Genomic DNA, 20,841 nt, shown 5'->3' on the forward strand with positions numbered 1-20,841 from the left:
CTGAACTCTACATGAGAAACATGCTTATTTAGGGGATCCTCCTGAATGGGCAAAAATGTTGGCTGGTTTATGTTTCTTCTTCCATTTGTCTTTCTAGGAGGCATATTCTATAAACGTAAGGAAGAATACATTAGATAGAGAGTTTAACTTGAGATCATGATCAGTTGTACGACATGAACACTAAAAGAAGGTAAACATTTTCCTAAAAATGCCTTATAGCCTCTTATCCATAAGTGTGGTACTCTTCACACCTATGCATAAAACTCTACTTGATGTGGGTTTCAGACTTCCTAGGATACTTTACAACTTTAGGCTCTGATACCAAATTTTTAATGCCCCAAGAGTACATTTTGAGCACCACACGATTCTTATAATCCCGAGGAACCACAATCTAACCCATGAGCTGGTACCTGCTATGAGCACTGAGTAAAACTGATAAAGATGTAATATATGCAGAATTTAACTGAGGAATGCCATAAGTTTTTAATTCATAAAGCTGATAAAATCTATAAGGCATAACTAATAATATTGATAAAACGTCTGATAATGACAACTGAAATCTGAGTACTGACTAACTATCTAAAATAGTCTAAGATACTAACTGACTAAGAGGAACTGATGGGACAAAGCCTTAAATAACTCCAACTGAATGGAAATTACTGAAACTAATAAATTAATCTGAACTAAATAAATCATGTCCTCAAAATATGATGACTCACCACTGTTATGGATTATAGTATAAAAAATCTATGCGTGATTCAAGAACTGAGAGTCTGAACCTATGATATGATACATCATAGCGCAACAAAAGACTTTGCAATCAGTACTTTGAATGTAATGGTATGCTAAATGAGGTAGGCTAATATGCATGATTTCATGAACATGAATAATAATTGTCTGAATATATATATATATATATATATATATATATAACATAAAGTACTGAATAGATTGCATGAAATTTGTAGATACTGAGGATGCATGAAATCTATAAGTACTGAGGATGCATGATCAAGCATATAACATATTCTGAATAAAATTTGTAAATACTGAAATACTTAAATTTGATAAATAAATCACTTTTATCTATATGCTATGGTCATGTATCTAAACCTGGATTACTGAACTGATTACTATACTGAGACTGTGGGAGGTATCATCTTACCAACATGTCGTAATCTGAGATAATCAAGTTCTAACCAGTAATCCCAGTTAGAAGGGTATTAGTACCGTGCCACGAGTACTAATATTGATTGTGTAGATCCACTATGCTGATGCACTGTCTTGAAGGACTAAGAATGTCAAGCCTAAACTGATGTGTGACCCCTGCAAGATAGTCAAGCCTAATCAGATGGGAGACTCCTCATATCCTATGTTGGCTATATAGTTTTGGAGTACAGGAACTTCTACTAACGACTCTACCTATCTGATAAGGAAGATGCCATCCCTATACTCGTTCGGTGCTAAATTCTAGTTCCAACTAAACTGACTCAAAATGCTAAATTGTTCTAAGTTTAACTGAATCTGATGATTGGCTGAACTGATAATGCTTATAATATATTCTGAAACTATTCTAAAGATACTGATACTAGGTAAATAGCTAAGTTTTTGGGTATTCATAACCCAAGAATCAATAGTAATAATAGTAAACTAGTACTTAAGTTTGGATGACATAACATGAAAACTTTTATCAAATATTCATTCTTGTAGGCATTTTATCAAACAGTTGATATCATAGTTTAAACTAATCGTGGGAATAGTATGAAACTTGGAGTAATAGCATAATTTCGACATCAATAACACTTAATAATGATTTAAATCAATTTAAATCAATGAATAACAATATTAGAACATTTGGGGTCTGATAAACAACAACAATTTCATGTAAACATGATATAGAATTTCAATTAATGGGATTTCATGGTTAAAATTACAATTTAAAATCATAATAACTTATAAATATCACAACTTTAGATTTAAAAGAGGATACTTGGACTCCATGGGTGGAAGGAACCCATGGATAAATACTTAGCATACCTGGGTTGATGAATTTATGAAAATTCATGGTGAGTTCTTGAGATTTGATCTTGAATTTTAAAGGCTAGGATTTTTTTTATTTAAGAGAAAATGCTCTTAATTTGAGAGGAATTGAATAAAATAATGACTAAGTAGGATTTTAAGGCATTAATTTTGTGTTTTGGACAGATTAGGGTCATAGAAAAAGACCCAACTGCCCCTGAAATAATTAAACATTTTCGTCACTGGAATCTTATGTTTGGGCTTCACCGTGATGCGGTGAGCCACTGGAATTGGGATGAAACTGTATTCCATAGACAAGTGCAAAAATATACTTTGACGCAATGCGGTGGAATCGCATTACATTATTGGAAATTGACAAGTATGAACTGGCACTCTGGCGTGATGCAGTGCTATCGCATTGCATCACAGGAAAAAGGCAATTCTGAACGGGCATTTCAGCACGACGCTACACCAATCATGGAGCCTCGCTAGAAAGTAACAGTTGTGAAATGGCACATCTGCGCGATGCGGTGATGCTCGTATTGAGCTACTGCTTTCAGTAAAAGTGTCATAACTTCTCACCCGAGTATCGAATTTAGATGAAATTAATATCGTTGGAAAGATAATTCAATTTCCAATGACTTGGTGGGTTGTGATACAGAAAATTTTGAGTATAGAAAAAGATATGCTTGTTTGAATTTTACTAAGGTAATATTCTTATCAAAATTTCAATCGATAAGGGTTGTTTCGATTCGTCTAATAGCTGAGAGTTATTTGAGATCCTAATATACATCAAAATAACTTAGAAAACTATCAAAGAACAATAATGTACTATGCATGAGCTTGAAACATGACTCTAGAATTGGTTTGGATTTTCATCGTATTACAATAATCTTGTTAAGTGATTATTGTGCACGTCTTGTAAGTACACCTACTCTTGTTTATGCTCATATTATGTGTGAATATTATTAGCCAGGTAAAATGGCAAGTGTTATCCTACATTCCTATTTTCTTATATTGTGAACTTTTGTGTATGTTTATTGGCTCGGCTATGCTTGTGGATGCATGTTGTTGTATTGGAAGACTTATTGATCTTATGATGATGCCTTGTAAATTTGGAGGAAATATTAATGTTATGATGATTCTAGATAAATTCGGAAGAAATGTTGATGTCTTGATGATTCCCGATAAATCTAGAGAAAATATTAATATTATGATGATGCCCGGTAAAATCCGAAAGCGATAATAATGTTATGATGATGACTGATGAACTCGAAAGAGGTAATGATATTATGATGATGCCGGGTGAACTCGGAAGGGATATTGATGTTATGATACAGTGTGGGGAAGCTTTATATAAACGTATTGATGCTCGTGAGGTTAGGTTGTGTGGGGCCAAACCACTTATGTACTTGTAACATGATGTCTTCTTTGGCAAATGGATATTTAGTCCTTGTCCTTATTCATTAATTCAGGGGTGTGAACATGTTTACTCTAAGTAGTACCTAGTGATGAATTATGCTAAAGATTGGGTTAAGTTCTCTTCATAGGATGATTATGTGTAAGGCTAAAGGCTCACTTAGTAATCTACTTGACTTGAATGATTGACTAAAATATGAAATCTTGCCTAGTTAAGTGGCTTATGTGGAAACTAGTTACTTCTAAAATATGCGATTACAACTAGAAGGCTAGAAACCTAGTAAACTAGTTGGTGGACTTTACTTGATTAAAATATGGAAACTAGTCCTTAAGGTTGCGACATGCTTAGTACTGATGGACCTAGTATTGTATGATGGTTAATTAGATTATCTTCCAATATGTAAGGTTGAAGATGCTAGTTAAATAATGGCCTTATGATAGATGGATATCCTATAATATGGGTGGCTTGTAGTTTTTCCCCAAGTTGATGGCTAGTAATTATAAAACTTGTAATTTATTGATTTATTAAAGATAAGGGTAACTAGTACGGACTTCACACGGTGTTTATCAATGAATTATAGAATTAGTGGCTACATATCTATGCTATGACAATATTGCTCTTGTCTATGTTATGGTATAGGTATTTGGTTGTTGATTTCAATGATGAACTATGACGGGGTTGTACTACCCATGGTTTTGGTCAATAGATGGAGTGATTATGCTTTATTGTACTATTGGTTTTACTCTTTCGGTGTACACTCCGGTGGTATGAGACACCGTGATGGGTTCTTGTTTGATATTCTTTTATGTACTCTCCAGTGGTATGGGATGCCGTGATGAGTTCTTTATTGTACTCTCTTTTGTGTACTTCCCGACAGCCATACCTACAAAGACTAAATTATTTCCCTTAATAGTGTTGTTAGGAGAATGATGATCATTGTTTAGCTTTAGAGAAATTAGTGAGAGGCAAGGGTCTGCCTGAGCCTGGTTTTTTATTAATAAATGCTCACTTTTAATCAAAAAAATATGGTTGATAGTGATTATGGTGAGTAGATACTTCTATTGTGTATATGGCTTATGCTTCCGAAATGATGCTCAGATGTTACGGTGATTATGGAGTATATGGATTTAGTATGTCATGTTATTCCTTTAGTAATATAGATGTCGTTAAAGTGGTATCACAGCAGGTTCAAGTTTGATCCTATCCCTTGACTTTAAGGTCATTGTCTTACTATATATTATCTCTACATTATTTTTGATCTTAGTCGGCCGATGATGCCTACTGAATACCCGTGTTTTGGTACTCATACTACACTTCTGTACCTTTTGGTATAGACCCAGGTTTTTGTTGCTATCCATGAGCTAGTTCATGCCACATTGACTATTCGAAGATAGGGTGAGTTCTTGGAGATTGAGTTGCCTTGTTTTCCCTCTATCTTTATTTGTCTTTTATTTTTGAGACAAATGTCTGAGATTATTTAAGACCTTTTAGATTTTGAGATTGTAAATTCTTCGTCAAGTTTAGAAGCTCTTGTATTAATACTATCAGGTCGTGAGATTTGTACTTGGATATCGATGGCCTTTTGTCGTTAAATATTGTTGTTAAATATTGTGTTCACACATAGGGTCCATGTTAGACGTTCTTACCAAAGTAACCCATTGCATTAGCTTAGGTTACGGTATCGGCTTACCTACCGGTAGGATATGGTAGGTTCCATCATGATCCCAAATGGGGTCGTGACACCAACTAGTTCCTTTATATCAGGGTTTGGACTCTTCCTCTAAAACCCCTTCATCTGATAAATGTGAGTCCACTAGAAAATATGAAAGCACCTCTATAGATGAAAACATATTTGAGGACTTGCCTACTTCCAAAGTAACTCAAAATATCCAAGCCATGAGTGAGTTGATTGGGGTATAGGGTTTGACTGCTTTGTGTACTGAACCCCCCAGGTGGTAAACACCCTCACCAACTTTGTTAAGTAGGATGAAAAAAGACCCCCCCCCCCCCCAAAAAAAATATAGATGATGAGAATATGGTCCTCCCTCCTATTCTTGATTTATTTAAGGGCGGTAAGGATGCTAAGAATACCTTAGATAGTGATGATAATAGGCCCATATTGTAGAAACTATCTACGAAAGGATCAGCCTCCTCCACCAAGGCCTCCTCAAAAGTAGTTAAGACACTAGGGACCAAGGCAAGTCCTAGGAATATGATGAAGGAAGCCTTGACAAAAAATAAGAATGACACTAGGAAGAAAAAGAGAGGAAAGAAAAAGTGGATAGATATAATTAGGCTAATTGATGTAGAGGATTCTCATGAAGAAATTGAGTTTGATGATAGCAGGGATAGTGACAATGATAGTCTGGATGAGCTTTTAAAAGTTTATCATATGATGATGACAATACTTAATAGTGATGATATAGACTTTGATGTGGAAAGAAATCTTGAAGCTACTAGGGAAAAAACAAAAGGGAAGAAAATTGTTACTCTTAAGGAAGGAAAAGGGGTTCTACTGAAGAAACCAGTTTCAAAGGCTACTAGTAAAAGGAAGAGATCTGAAAGAGATGCTGGTAAGGGACTAGGGACCAGTGCTAAATCTGCAAAAACCTTAAGATCTCTTGGGATTTCAGGAAAGGGAACTGGTTCCTCAAGAAAGCCTTCTACTTCATCTAGAAAAAAAAAAGTTTTGTCGAGAGAAGCAAGATAAGACAATCTTACAACTCAGGAAGTTTTAAGAGGTATAGTATTTAATCTTGATGTGGTTGAACTGTGGGGAGTGAGCGAGTTGATTAACAAAGTAAAATTTCAAAATACGTAGCACTTATTTAAGATGCTTGTGTCTCAGTTGCATGAAAATAAGGTAAAAATGTTCTATCATAACCTGATTATTACTATTGATGGACTGTATTTGACCTCATAGGTCAATGGAATGAATTTGAGTATAGATGAAGATGTGCTTTCTAAAATTCTTGGGTCACCTACTGAAGGAATTAGGTCCTTGAGATCATAATAGGGGTTTAAGAGTTTTCTAAATATTTATGGGTCACTAGATGATTTGAACATTAAAAATGTCAACAAAAAAACACTTAAAAGTGAATACCACTTATAGTTTGAGTTGGTGAACAAATTCTTACTTCCCAGGTCTAATAAGAGAACTATTGTTACAGGTCCATATTTCTTCCTCATGGAAGTATTGTCTAAATATAAGAAGGTTAATCTTTCATCTACTGTCATTAAGCACATAAACACAGTCATGTCTGCCAAAGACAGAAAACATGGGTTAACCTATGGATTTTAGCTGATTAGGGTGTTTGCTTATTTCAATGTTGAGTGTAGGAAGGTAAAGGTTGGTTTAATGAAACAAGTATTTAACATCAAAACTCTTAAAGATAATAAATGCATTCCCAGAAGAAGTGGTGGAAAATCTAAGTCACTAGTATCTAAATTGGTGGATGAATAGAAAAGGTTGAAGAAAAAGATAGAGACTATGACTGCCATGATTTTACTAAGGGATACAAAGATTGTTGTATTAAAAGATGCATCTGCATAAGGATCTGAAGTAGGAACAAGTTCAGAAAAAGAATTATGCGCTGAAAATATTGCCCTACAGGAAAGGGTGATGGAGCTAGAAGATAAGAATGGAGCCTTAAATACCAAGAATGAAGAACTAACTCAGCAGATGCTTAAGGCATATATTAATGAGAGTGAGAGTATGAACATCCTCCTTAGACAGTTGTCTAGATTTTCTTCCTAGAATCTAACTCTACCTGGTCCCCACTCTTTTTCCCCTTAGTCCTCTTTCTAAGTCTTATCCAGACTTGCTTCCTTAGGATTGTTGTCTCTAAGTTTCCTGGTTTGGGATGTAATTGGTTCAATTGTTATTGTTTTATTGTTGTCACTATTTTTTAATGGTATTACCTACTATCATGATCATTGAATGAATTAATTTTGTGCTATCACTTCTCTTATTTCTGTATGATCTTTTCTTGTTCATACAGTGTAGCGTCAATGCCATAAGGTAACATATATGCTTATCTATGCTTGGCGTACATCTTCACCTCTTTGATGATTCCAAAGGAGGAAACTTGAGATTAGTTGTGTAGTTGAGCATAAAAGTTAGGGGGAAGTGTGCTAGTTAAGGGGGAATAAGGGTTTTTGAATATAAATGTATAATGCAATAAAATAAAAGTTCTCTCATATACGAGGGATCTTAGTGCTCATACTTAGGAGGAATAAGGCAAATGGGTGTGTAGGGGTATTATTGATAGGGGGAACTTGTGAATTGGTGAAGTTGGGGCTTGAGGGAAGGTGTTGCTAAGGTTTGTTGTGTTTGTTGGGGGTTGTGTAAGTGCTTGAAGACTTGCATGGGTTTGTCATTATTAAAAAGGGGGAAATTGTTAAGTCCTTAGTTTCGATGATTGAAAAAAAGTATGTTGGTACTTGTTTTTTGGAGATTAACTAATGACAAAGCTGCTATTATTTAAGGAACGTGTTGGGTTCATCTGTCACTATCACAGTTAACAAGCACAACTGACAAAAAGTACAAAAGCTGGTGGAATAGCTATTGCCACCTTTTTGTCACAACAAATGAGGTATTTCATAGGTTTTCTTATGTCATACATATATATTAATCATTTTCTTTAACAAGAAAACTAATGCTTCCATATTCTAACAACGAAATGTCTCTCTGAAGCTATGAATCAAAGACTCCTTTTCCAATAGGGCATTGAGAGATCATTAAGTTGTATTTTATTTTTTGTAAGACTCCGCGAAACTCTAAGCTCAATTCTGTCTTTTAAATTTTTTCAAGGGGTCCCAGACTTAGAAAATTTAGCTAAGTGTCCATACTTAGTATTATTTTGGCCTTCATAAGTTGGCAACCCTATTTCACAATCCATATGACCTTAAACTATTAATCTTTAGGTTGATTCATGATCAGGAATGTCAATAGGTGTCAAGTTTTAGATTTTTCAAACCTCGTTTAGACCATGATCGAATGACTAAAATAGTGAGTTGATGCGATCTTGACGTGTCGCACCGTCCATCGCATCGATAGATAATTTTTCCCTCAGCTCTATCCAATTTTTAGTGAATCAACATAGACTCGGTGTGGTGAATTGGCTATCGTGTTGATGTAAATGATGCGGTGCGTCGGCCTGCACGTCGATGATTTAGTTCACAGTCATTAAAAAACCGTATTCTCAGGGTTAATTTAGTCTTTTTCCCACGCCCTTCATCCCCCATATCATGTAATTTAGCCCTCTTTTAGTAAGTAATATTCATTCTTTCACAAATTACTCAAGCAACAAAAATCCTAGGTGAATTAAATTCAAATTCAAGGCTCAAGATTCCACCATTAATTTTCCAGAATTCACCAACTAAGGTATGTTAAGTGTTCATCCAAGGGTTTCCTTCCACTCTTGTAGTTCAAGAAACCTTTTTGAAATTAAAAGTCAAAGGGTTTAAATAAAATTCAATATTTGATTTTACTATGTTCATGATTATTATGTTGATGGGGTTTTCAAATCCATGATAAGTTGCAAGATTCATGTGAAATCATTTATTGTATGTGTAGTGCCATGTGAATTCATGCTAAAGCCTTGAGATTGTGAATTTGGTGTTAAAATTATGATTCTCTCATGTTGTCTAGTGTTAAGTAAATGTACTATTCCCTCCAATTGTTTGATGAATTTTTCATGTGAATTGAATAATGAAATTATAGCATGCTAACATGTATTCCCCATTCATGTACAAGTTAATGCATTACAAGTGTTTGAGCAAATGTCTCTATGAATGAACTATGGACTAGTATGTATTGTTATAACTTTTATGACTATATTATGCTCTACTTTTCATGTTATCGAGTTGTGGGGGTATTTATACCCGATAATTTAGCTGTTTACCTAGAGCCAGTGTCAGTTACAGAATAATCTAAGTCATGTTACAAATAATAGTACTCTCAGTCAGTTACAGGACTTAGGAAAATTCAGTAGTACTCAGTAATCAGTCTCAGTTCAGTATTCAATTTAGAACATAGTAGTATCCAGTTCAAAACTCAGTAAACTCAGTCAGTTTATAGAATTCAGTCAATAATCAGTTCAGTACTCAGAGAACTCAGAATAAGTCCAACACAGTTCAGTAAAAAAAATTAGTTTTGTTTAGTTATATAGTATGATCAGTAATAGTTCAGTCTAGCCTAATATAATTTAGAATTCACTCCAGTGTTTATTCAGTTGGGAGTAGGATTTGGCACTGAGTGGACCCAAGGATGGGGACTCACCTGCCAGTAGAGGATAAAATCCTTAGAAGCAGTCCTTGCATTCCAAAACTACGTAGCCAACATAGGTTGAAATATCTCCCTATGAGACTAGGGTTGATATATCTTATTTGAGTTTTCCTACCAGCAAGGGTTGGCGGGAAGAGCTTCCTATCAGAGAGGGCTAACTCACAGTTTGTTCTTACCCGTGGAATGGTATTGACACCCTTCTAACTGGGGTTACATATTGGACCCAAAATCAGTTAGAGAAGGGGCATATCAGTTAGATGATTACTTTCCATAGGCTCGGTTTCAGATTCAGTCTTGGTATAGAACTCAGTTTAGTTCTATAGATTTAGGACTGTAAAACACAGTCACTCAACTCAATATGGAACTCAGTATAGTTCCACAGTATCAGGACTGTTAGATATAGTCATTTAGTTATCAGTAATTCAGTATCAGTATACTAAGATATCAGTTAACCAGTATTCAGAATTAGTATTCAGTGTTATCATGATCTAAGTTACAGTTACATATTCATGCATGTACTCTCATCCAATTATACTCATGCCATTCAGTTAGTATTGTTCATACATATGAACCCGTGCATTCACTTAGCATACCAGTATATTCAAAGTACTGACGCATACTTTTCTCTTGCGCTATGATGTCTTATATCATAGGTTCAGACGCAGGACTCCCGAGCACCCTTAGCAATTCAGACTCTCAGCATACAGAGTTAGTGGTGAGTCCTCATGTTCAAGGACGTGATTTTTTATTTCTGCATTTCAGCTTATTTTTAGTAGTTGGAGTTAGTTGGGAACTTGTCCTATCAACTTCACAGTTCAGACAGTTTAGAGGCTTTTCATACTAAAGTACTTTCAGACAAATATTTCAGTTTTAGTATGTTCATACCGTATTCAGATTTATTTTAGTATTGAACCTTATTCTATGTTTTTTGCCTAGTTTCCATATATTTACCATATTATTATTCAGTTATTACAGCAGGTACCAGTCATGGGTTAGATTGTGGTCCTTCGAGATTATGAGCACCATGTAGCATCCGGGGTACAGACTCGGGGCATTACAAAATTAGTATCAGAGCCTAAGGTTTAACAAAGTTCTAGGAAGTCTAAAAGCCACACCAAGTAGAGTCTTGTGTATGGGTGTGTTACGCGCCACACATATAGACAGGAGGTTACGAGATATTTTAAGAAAAGTTTCCCTTCTTTCAGTATTCATGTCATGCGAGTGAGCATAAGCTCCAGTTAAATTCTCAGACTAATCCTTTCTCTTCCTTTCATATAATATGCCTCTAAAGAGGACAAAGGAAAGAAGAAGGGGAGACCAGTCAGAACCTCAGCCCATTCAGGAAAATCCCCTGGACGAGCATGTCTCTCATGCAGAATTCAAGGTTGCATTCACAACTCTAACCAAATCAGTCGCAACTAAGAATGAACGGCTATTTACTGTTTTGGCCAACCCAGTGGCCAATACTACTGCAACTAGGATTTGGGAGTTCACCCGAATAAATCCTCTCTTATTCTCAGGTTTTAAGTTTGAAGAGGATCCATAAGAGCTCCTCGATCAGGTTCAGAAAGTCTCAAATATCATGGGAGTGACTTCCACTTAGAGTGCTGAGTTAGCCGCCTATCAGCTATAAGATATATCCCCTATGTAGTTTAAGCAGTGGAAGGTAGAAAGGGATAGAGATACAGATCCCATAGGATAGGAAGAGTTTTCTGTGACCTTCTTAGATAGATTCTTTCCCTTAGAGCTTAAAGAAGCCAAAGTGTTAGATTTCATCAATCTTAGGCAAGGAAGTATGAGCGTGAAAGAGTATTCCCTCAAGTTTACTCAGTTAGCAAGGTATTCTCCCCATGTAGTAGAAGACAATAGAACCAGAATGAGCAAGTTTATGACTGGGGTATCAGGTAGAGTAATTAAGGAGTATAGTACTACGACGTTGATTAGAGAGATAGACATATCTAGGTTTATGGTCCATGCTCAGCAGATTAAGGAACAGAAACTTAAGAGGAAGGAGAGAGAAAATAAGAGAGCCAGAATGGGTAGCTTTAGTTTTGCCCAGCCAAGGTCAGAGAGTGGTAACCGTTCTTGGTTTAGGTAAAATTTTTCAGCCCTAGTTCCATCTGCAGCTAGTACACCAGTACCAAGGTTCAGGAATGACAACCATAATGGGACGCCAGGCTCTAAAACCCAGAGTAGTGCAAGCGGCGTTCGTACTAATCCACTTTGGAAAGAATGTGGTAAGAATTATAAGGGTATGTGTAGAGCCGGTAGTGATGCATGTTTTGGATATGGTGAGTCAAGTCACAGAGTCGAAAACTATCCTAAGGCTACTCTACAAGTTAGTACAGTTATCCTTTAGCTCAGTCCGATCACCCGAATCAGCAGGGTGCCACTTCCAGTGCTGCCAATGGGCAGCGCCCAAATAATCTTTATGCACATCAGTCTAGGAAATATCAGGAAAGTTTCCCTAATTCAGTCACTCATACATTATAGATCTCCCATTTACATATTTATGTCTTATCAGATCCAGGAGATTCTCTATCTTTCGTAACTCTTTACATAGCAGTTAACATTAACGTCAGACCAAATATTAACAAAACCTTTCTCAGCCTCCACCCAGTGTGTCAGTCTATCATAGCCTAGCAGGTATACAAGGAATGTCCAGTTATGATATCTCAGAAAGTCAGGCTTCCAGATTTCAGTAGTAATATTAGTATGTGTAGAAAAGTAATGGGTGGGAATGATGACCAACCTGTCTTTACCTCAGTTCAAAGTTTTGTACTTCAGTCATCATGATACCTACGCATGCCTTACATCTCAGCTCCATGAACATAACTTATATTAATGCATTTTCTATAGAATCGTGTGTATTTGCAGATCTTGGTATTAGGAGTCCCAGTTGACTAAGTAGTATGAATCATGTTCCATGAACACTAAAACTCCAAAATCAGGTCATACAGCTCATGACTTCTGCACTCATGCCTTACAGTGTGTTCAGTCCCAATTACCATCTGAATTATAGTCTCAGTTACAGCCTTAGTTATAGTGTCAGTCTCAGCTTAATAATCAGATCAGAAACTCAATTCAGTTTCAATTTTGCTCAACCATAGTGTACAGTTATCATTTACTCAGTTATCAGTATTCCATTAACTCAGTTTACAGAATATTTTAGAACCTTGTTTTATGCTTGGTCTTGCATTCTCAGATAATATAGTTTTCATGAATTCATGCTCAGTTATATCATGTTACTTAGTCAGTCCCTTTCTTATATATATAATACTCTACAGTTTCAGTTGAGTTATTCAAGCTAAGTGTTGTTCAGTCTCACATGCCCAGTGTTCAGCTATCAGTTATTTAGTTAATCAGATAAGTTAGTATATTTATACATTCGTGCTCAATGCCCATGTGAATACTTTTAGTAGTCTCAGGTGAAGTGTTGTAATGAGGTAGAGAGTGTAGTTGAAAGAGTGTCAGAGAAAAGCTCTATTAGAGAATAAGTTTTCAGTATGAGTTAGTCCATAAAGCCAGTAATTCAGTTGAGCAGTCAGATAGACAAATTCGTATGGTTTGGTTTTCCATATTTCCATCTAGTCACACTAACCAAAGTCTCATGAATTTAACTATTCTAAGATGGATCAACCAGGTAGTTGTATGTTTATCTCAGTTTATGTATCATGTCTCAGTTTCAGATCTCAGATATTCAGTCACAACTCAGTTCTTAGGTGCCTTGTGCATCGCCCCAGTTTTCCTCAGTATCTCAGCCAAGTCAACATTCTTCGAGGGACATAGTGTCCTAAGGGGGAGATGCACTAAAACCCTCGAGCTTTCATGTCCTAAACCTCCCAGTTTCTTTCACATAATGAATCCATTTTGGAATAGTGCGTACTCATAAATTAACCCTCAAGTTCCAATCTCAGTCGTAAGCCACGTATTCAAGGGGCTCATTTCAGTTCATGATATTCAGTTCATATATCATGTTCCAGTCTCATTCCTATTCTCATGTTCCCATTTATGCGTACTCTAAAAATGATCTTGGGATCATCAGTATATTTTTCAGTTTAAGTAATAGTTTTTTCCTTGAACTTACTCAGTTTCATGTTTAGATTTCCTTTATAAACTTGGTATCATTTATCGTTGCATATTCAGTTATGCATTCATGAGTCAGTTTAGTCATGTATTCATGCATCAGATATGCATGTTCAGTTTGAGAAAATTTAGTTTATCAGAAATCCCAGTCATGCATTCACGAATTAGCTCAGTCATGTACCCATGCAACGGATATGCATGTTCAATATAAAAACTCAGTATATCAGTAGTTTTAATCATCCAATCATGTTTCAGTTATGCATGTCCAGTATGTACTTTCAGGTTATCATTTTCTCCCATCTTCATCAGTCTAATTCAAGGATGAATGTTCCCAAGGGGGAGATATAGTAAGACCCCGTAAAATTCTAAGCTCAATTCTGGCTTTTAAAGTTTTTCAAGGGGTCCCAGAATTAGAAAATTTAGCTAAGTGTCCATACTTAGTGTTATTTTGGCCTTCGTAAGTTGGCAACCCTATTTCATGATCCTTATGACATTAAAGTATCAATCTTTAGTTGATTCATGATTAGGAATGTCAACAGGTGTCTCCAGATAAGTTTTGAATTTTTCAGACATCGTATAGACCATGTTTGAATAACCAAAATAGTGAGTCGATGCGATCATGACGCATCGCATCATCCATTGCATCAATAGATAATTTTTCCCTCAGCTCAGTGCAATTTTTAGTGAATCGTACTAACTCAATGTGGCGCATTAGCTATCGCATTGATGCCAATGACGTGGTGCATCGGCCTGCGCGTCAATGATTCAGTTCACAGTTAGTAATAAGCCACATCCTCAGGGTTAATTGAGTCTTTTTCCTACGCCTTTCAGCCCCTATAACACAAAATTAGCCCTCTTTTAGCAAGTTATATCCATTCTTTCACAAATTGCTTAAGAAACAAAAATCCTAGGTGAATTAAAGTCAAATTCAAGGCTCAAGATTCCACCGTTAATTTTCCATAATTCACCAACTAAGGTATGTTAAGTGTTCATCCAACGGTTTTCTTCCACCCTTGGAGTTCAAGAAACCTTTTTGAAATTATAAGTTAAAGGGTTTAATGAAATTCATGATTTGATCTAACTATGTTCATGATTATTATGTTGATGGGGTTTTCAAATCCATGATTAGTTGCAAGATTCATATGACATCATTTATTATATGCGTAATGTCATGTGAATAATGCTAAAGCCTTAAGATTGTGAATTTGGTGGTTAAATTGTGATTCTCTCATGTTGTCTAGTGTTATGTGCATGTACTATACCCTCCTAGTGTTTGATGAATTGTTCATGTGAGTTGAATAATGAAATTATAGCATACTAACATGTATTCCCCATTCATGTACAAGTTAATGCATTACAAGTGTTTGAGTAAATGTCTCTATGAATGAACTATGGACTAGTATGCATTGTTATGACTTTTATGACTATGTTATGCTCTACTTTTTTATGCAATTAGTCTTAGGGTATTTATACAAATTAGTTGTTTACCTAGATCCACTGTCAGTTACAGAACAATCTAAGTAATGTTACGATCAGTTGTACTCTCAGTCAGTTACAAGACTCAAGAAAATTCAAAAGTACTCAGTAATCAGTGTCATTTTAGTATTTAGTTCAGAACACAGTAGTATCCAGTTTAGAACTCAGTAAACTCAGTCAGTTTATAGAATTCAGTCAGTATCAGTTCAGTACTCAGAGAACCTAGAATCAGTCCAGCTCAGTTCAGTAAAAAAAATTAGTTCAGTTCAGTTATACAGTACGATCAGTAATAGTTCAGTCTAACCTAATTTAGTTTAGAGTTCAGTCCAATGTCTATTCAGTTGGGAGTAAGATTCAGCACCTAGTGGACCCAAGGATGGGGACTCACCTGTTAGTAGAGGGTGAAATCCTTAGAAGCAGTCCTTGTATTCCAGAACTATGTATCCAGTGTAGGTTGATATATCTCCCTATGAGACTAGGGTTGATATATCTCAATTGAGTTTTCCTACCAGCGAGGGTTGATGAAAGAGCTTTCTTTCAGAGAGGGCTAACTAACAGTTTGTCCTTACCCGTGGCACGATATTGACACCCTTCCAACTAGGGTTATAGGTTGGACCCCAACATGTCGGTTAGATGATTACTTCTTACAGGCTCAGTTTTAGATTCAGAATCAGTATAGAACTCAGTTCAGTTCTATAGATTTAGGACTATCAAACACAGTTACTCAGCCCAATACGAAACTCATTATAGTTCCATAAAATCAGGACTTTCAGAGATAATCATTCAATTATCTGTAACACTTAACATCCAGTTATAATTATGTCATTCAGTCAGTATTGTTCATGTATAAGAACCCATGTATTTCAGCATAACTCAGTTAGTATACCAGTATATTCAAAGCACTGACGCATACTTTTCTCTTGTGCTATGATATCTTATATCATAGGTTCAGGCACACAAACTCCCGAGCACCCTTAGCATTTCAGATTTTCAGCATACAGAGTTAGTGGTGAGTCCTCATAGTTTGAGGACGTGATTATTTATTTTAGTATTTTAACTCATTTTTAGTAATCAAAGTTAGTTAGGGACTTGTTCCATAAACTCCACAGTCCAGACCGTTTAGAAGTTTTTCAAACTAGAGTTTTTTCAGACAGATGTTTCAGTTTTGGTATTGTCATACCGCATTCAGATTTATTTTAGCATTGAATCTTATGGCATGTTTTTTACCTAATTTTAATATATTTATCGTATTATTATTCAGTTATTGCAACAGGTACTAGTTATAAGTTAGCTTGTGGTCCTTCAGGATTATAAACTTGGTATCAGAGCTAAGGTTCAACAGAGTCCTAGGAAGTCTAAAAGCCACATCTTGTAGAGTCTTTTGCATGGGTGTGTTTCCCGCCACACTTATGGACAAGAGGCTACGAGATGTTTTAGGAAAAGTTTCCCTTCTTTTAGTATTTATGTCATGCGAGTGAGCATGAGCTCCAGTTAAATTCTCAATCTAATCCTTTCTCTTCCATTTAAAAAATATGCCTCCAAAGAGGACTAAGGAAAGAGTAATGGGAGACCAGTCAGAACCTCAGCCCATTCAGGTAGATCCCCTAGACGAGCACGTCTCTCATGCAGAATTCAGGATTGCATTTACTACTCTAGCCAAATTCAGTCACAACTTAGGATAAATGGCCAGCTGTTGTTCCGGCCAACCCAATGGCCAATACTGTTGCAGCCAGGATTCAGGACTTCACCTGAATGAATCCTCCCTTATTCTCAGGTTCTAAGTTTAAAAAAAATCCACAGAAGTTCCTCGATCAGATTTAGAAATTCATAGATATCATGGGAGTAACTTCCAGTGAAAGTGCTAAGTTAGCCGCCTATCATCTACAATTTGTAGACCATACATGTTTTAAGCAGTGGAAGGTAGACATGGGTGCAGATCCAGAGCCCATAGAATGGGAAGAGTTTGCTACGGCCTTCTTTGATAGATTCTTTTCCTTAGAGCTAAAAGAATCCAAAGTATTAGAGTTCATCAATCTTAGGCAAGGTAGTATGAGTATGAAAGAGTATTCCCACAAATTTACTCATTTAGCAGGTATACTCCCATGTAGTAGAAAATAATAGATACAGAATGAGCAAGTTTGTGTCTGGGTATTAGGTAGAGTGATTAAGGAGTGAAGGAATGCAATATTGATTAGGGAGATGGACATATCTAGGCTTATGGTCCATTCCCAGAAGATTGAGGAACAAAAACTTAAGAAGAAGGAGAGAGAAAATAAGACAGCCAGAATGGGTAGCATTAGTTTTTCCCAGCCAAGGTTAGAGGGTCTGTTCTTGGTTTAGTCAAATATTTTTAACCCCAGTTCTATCTTTAGCTAGTACACTAGTACCAAGGTTTAGGAATGACAGTCATGATGAGGCACTAGGCTCCAAAACCCAGAGTAGTGCAAGCGGTGTTCGTACTAATCCGCTTTACGAAGAATGTGGTTAGAATTACAAGGGTATGTGTAGAGACAGTAGTGATGTGCATTCTAAATATGGCAAGTCAGGTCACATAGTCTGAGACTGTCCTAAGGTTGGTATACAAAGTCAGCAGAGTCGTCCTTAAGCTCAGTCCGATCGCCCAAATCAGTAGGGTGCCACTTTCAGTGCCGCCAGAAGGCAGCACCTAAATAGGTTTTATGCACTTCAGTCCAGGAAAGATCAAAAAATTTCCCCTAATGCGGTCACTGGTACGTTATAGACCTCTAATTTACATGTCCATGTCTCATCAGATCCAGGAGCTTCTCTGTCTTTCGTAACTCTTTGCATAGCAGTTAATTTTAAAGTCAGACCAAATATTAACAAAATGTTTCTCAGCCTCCATCCCAGTGGGTCAGTCTATCATAGCTTGGCGTGTATACAGGAACTATCCAGTTATGATATCATAGGAAGTCAACCTTCCAAATTTCAGTAGTAATATTAGTATGTGAAGAAAAGTAATGGGTGGGAATGATGCCTAACCCATCTTTACCTCTGTTGAAAGTTTTGTACTTTAATTATCACGATACCTATGCATGCCTTGCGTCTCATGTCCATGAACACAACTTATATTCACGTATTATCCATAGAATCATGTGCATTTCCAATTCTTGGTATGAGGAGTTCCAGTTCACTCAGTAGTACGAATCATGTTCCATAAACATGAAAACTCCAAACTCAGGTCATGCAACTCATGACTTCTACACTCATGCCTTACAGTATGTTCAATTCCAGTTACCGTCTAAATCATAGTCTCAGTTACAGCTTAAGTTATTGTTTCAGTCTCAGTCTTGTAATCAGATCAGAAACTCAAATCAGTTTTAGGTTTGCTCGACCATAGCATAAGTTATCAGTTACTCAATTATTAGTATTTCATTACCTCATTTTACAAAATATTTTAGAACCATATTATAGAACTATGCTATACGCTTAGTCTTACATTCTCAGATAATACAGTTTTCATGAATTCATGCTCTGTTATCTCATGTTACTCAGTCAGTCCCTTCCTCATATACATAATACTCTACAGTTTTAGTCCAGTTATTCCAGCCAAGTGCTATTCACTCTTACATGACCAATGTTCAGCTATTAGTTATTTAGTTAATTAGATAAGTTAGTATATTTTTACATTCATTCTCAACACCCATGTGAATACTTTCAGTAGTCACAGGTGAAATGTTGTAATGAGGTAGAGAGTGTAGTTGAAAGAGTTTCAGAGAAAAGCTCTAGTAGAGAATGAGTTTTCAGTATAAGTTAGTTCGTAAGGCCAGTAATTCAGTTTAGCAGTCAAACGGACTAATTTGTGTGGTGTGGTTTTCTATCTTTCCATCTAGCCACACTATCCAAAGTCTCATGAATGTAATTATTTTAAGATGGACCAACCAGGTAGTTGCGTGTTCAGCTAAGTTCATGAATTATGTCTCAGTTTCAGATCCCAGATATTCAGTCATAACTCAGTTCATAGGTGCCTTGTGCATCGCCCCAGTTTTCCTCAATATCTCATCCAAGTCAGCATTCTTCGAGGGTTATAGTGTCGCAACGGGAGATACACTATAATCCTTAAGTTTTCATGTCCTAAACCTCACAGCTTCTTTCACATGACGAATCCAGTTTGGAGTAGTGGGTACTCATAAGTTGACCCTTAAGTTCCAATCCAACCGTAGGCCACGTATTCAAGGGACTCAATTTAGTTCACGATATTCAGTTCATGTATCACATTCTAGTCTCAGTCCTATTCTCATGTTTCATTCATGCGTACTCCAAAAATAATCTTGGGGTCATCAATATATTTTTCAGTTTAAGTAATAGTGTTTTCTTGAACTTACTCAGTTCCATGTTCAGATTTCCTTTACTAATTTGGTATTAGTTATTGTTACATATTCATTCATGAATTCATGAGTCAGTTCAGTCATGTATTCATGCATCAAATATACATGTTCAGTTTGAAAAAATTTAGCTTATTAGAAATCCCAGTCATGTATTCACGAATTAGTTCAGTTATGTACCCAGGCATCAGATATGTATGTTTAGTATGAGAACTCTGTATATTAGTAGCTTTAGTTATGTAATCATGCTTCAGTTGTGCATATCCAGTTTGTACTTTCAAGTTATCATTTTCTCCCATCATTGTCAGTCTTATTTGAGAACGAATGTTCCCAAGATGGAGATATTATAAGACCCCAAGAAATTCTAAGCTCAATTCTATCTTTTAAAGTTTGTCAAGGGGTCCTAGACTTAGAAAATTTAGCTAAGTGTCCATACTTAGTGTTATTTTTGCCTTTGTAAGTTGGTAACCCTATTTCATGATCCTTATGACCTTAAAATATGAATCTTTAGGTTGATTCATGATCAGGAATGTCAATTGGTGTTTTCAGAAAAGTTTTGGATTTTTTGGACCTCGTTTAGACCATTTTTGAATGACCAAAATGGTGAGTCAATGTGATCTTGATGTGTCATGTTGTCCATCACATCGACAAATTAATTTTCCCTCAGTTCAGTGCAATTTCTAGTGAATTTATGCGGACTCGATACGGCGCGTTAGCTATTATGTCGATGCCAATGATGCGGTGCATCAGCCTGTACGTCGATGATCCAGTTCACAGTCATTAAAAATTCCCATCCTCAGGGTTAATTGAGTTTTTTTCCCATGCCCTTCAGCCTCCATAACATGAAATTTAGCCCTCTTTTAGTAAGTTATATTCATTCTTTCACAAATTGCTCAAGAAATAAAAACCCTAGGTGAATTAAATTCAAATTCAAGGCTCAAGATTCCACCATTAATTTTCCAGAATTCACCAACTAAGGTATGTTAAGTGTTGATCCAAGGATTTCCTTCCACCCTTGGAGTTCAAGAAATCTTTTTGAAATTATAAGTTAAAGGGTTTAATGAAACTCATGATTTGATTTGACTATGTTCATGATTATTATGTTGATGGGGTTTTCAAATCCATGATAATTTGCAAGATTTATGTGAAATCATTTATTATATGTGTAGTGTCAGGTGAATTCATGCTAAAGCCTTGAGATTGTGAAT

The sequence above is a fragment of the Capsicum annuum genome, chromosome 9 (genome assembly GCF_002878395.1).
Source record: "Capsicum annuum cultivar UCD-10X-F1 chromosome 9, UCD10Xv1.1, whole genome shotgun sequence".
In the NCBI taxonomy this organism is placed as follows: Eukaryota; Viridiplantae; Streptophyta; class Magnoliopsida; order Solanales; family Solanaceae; genus Capsicum; species Capsicum annuum.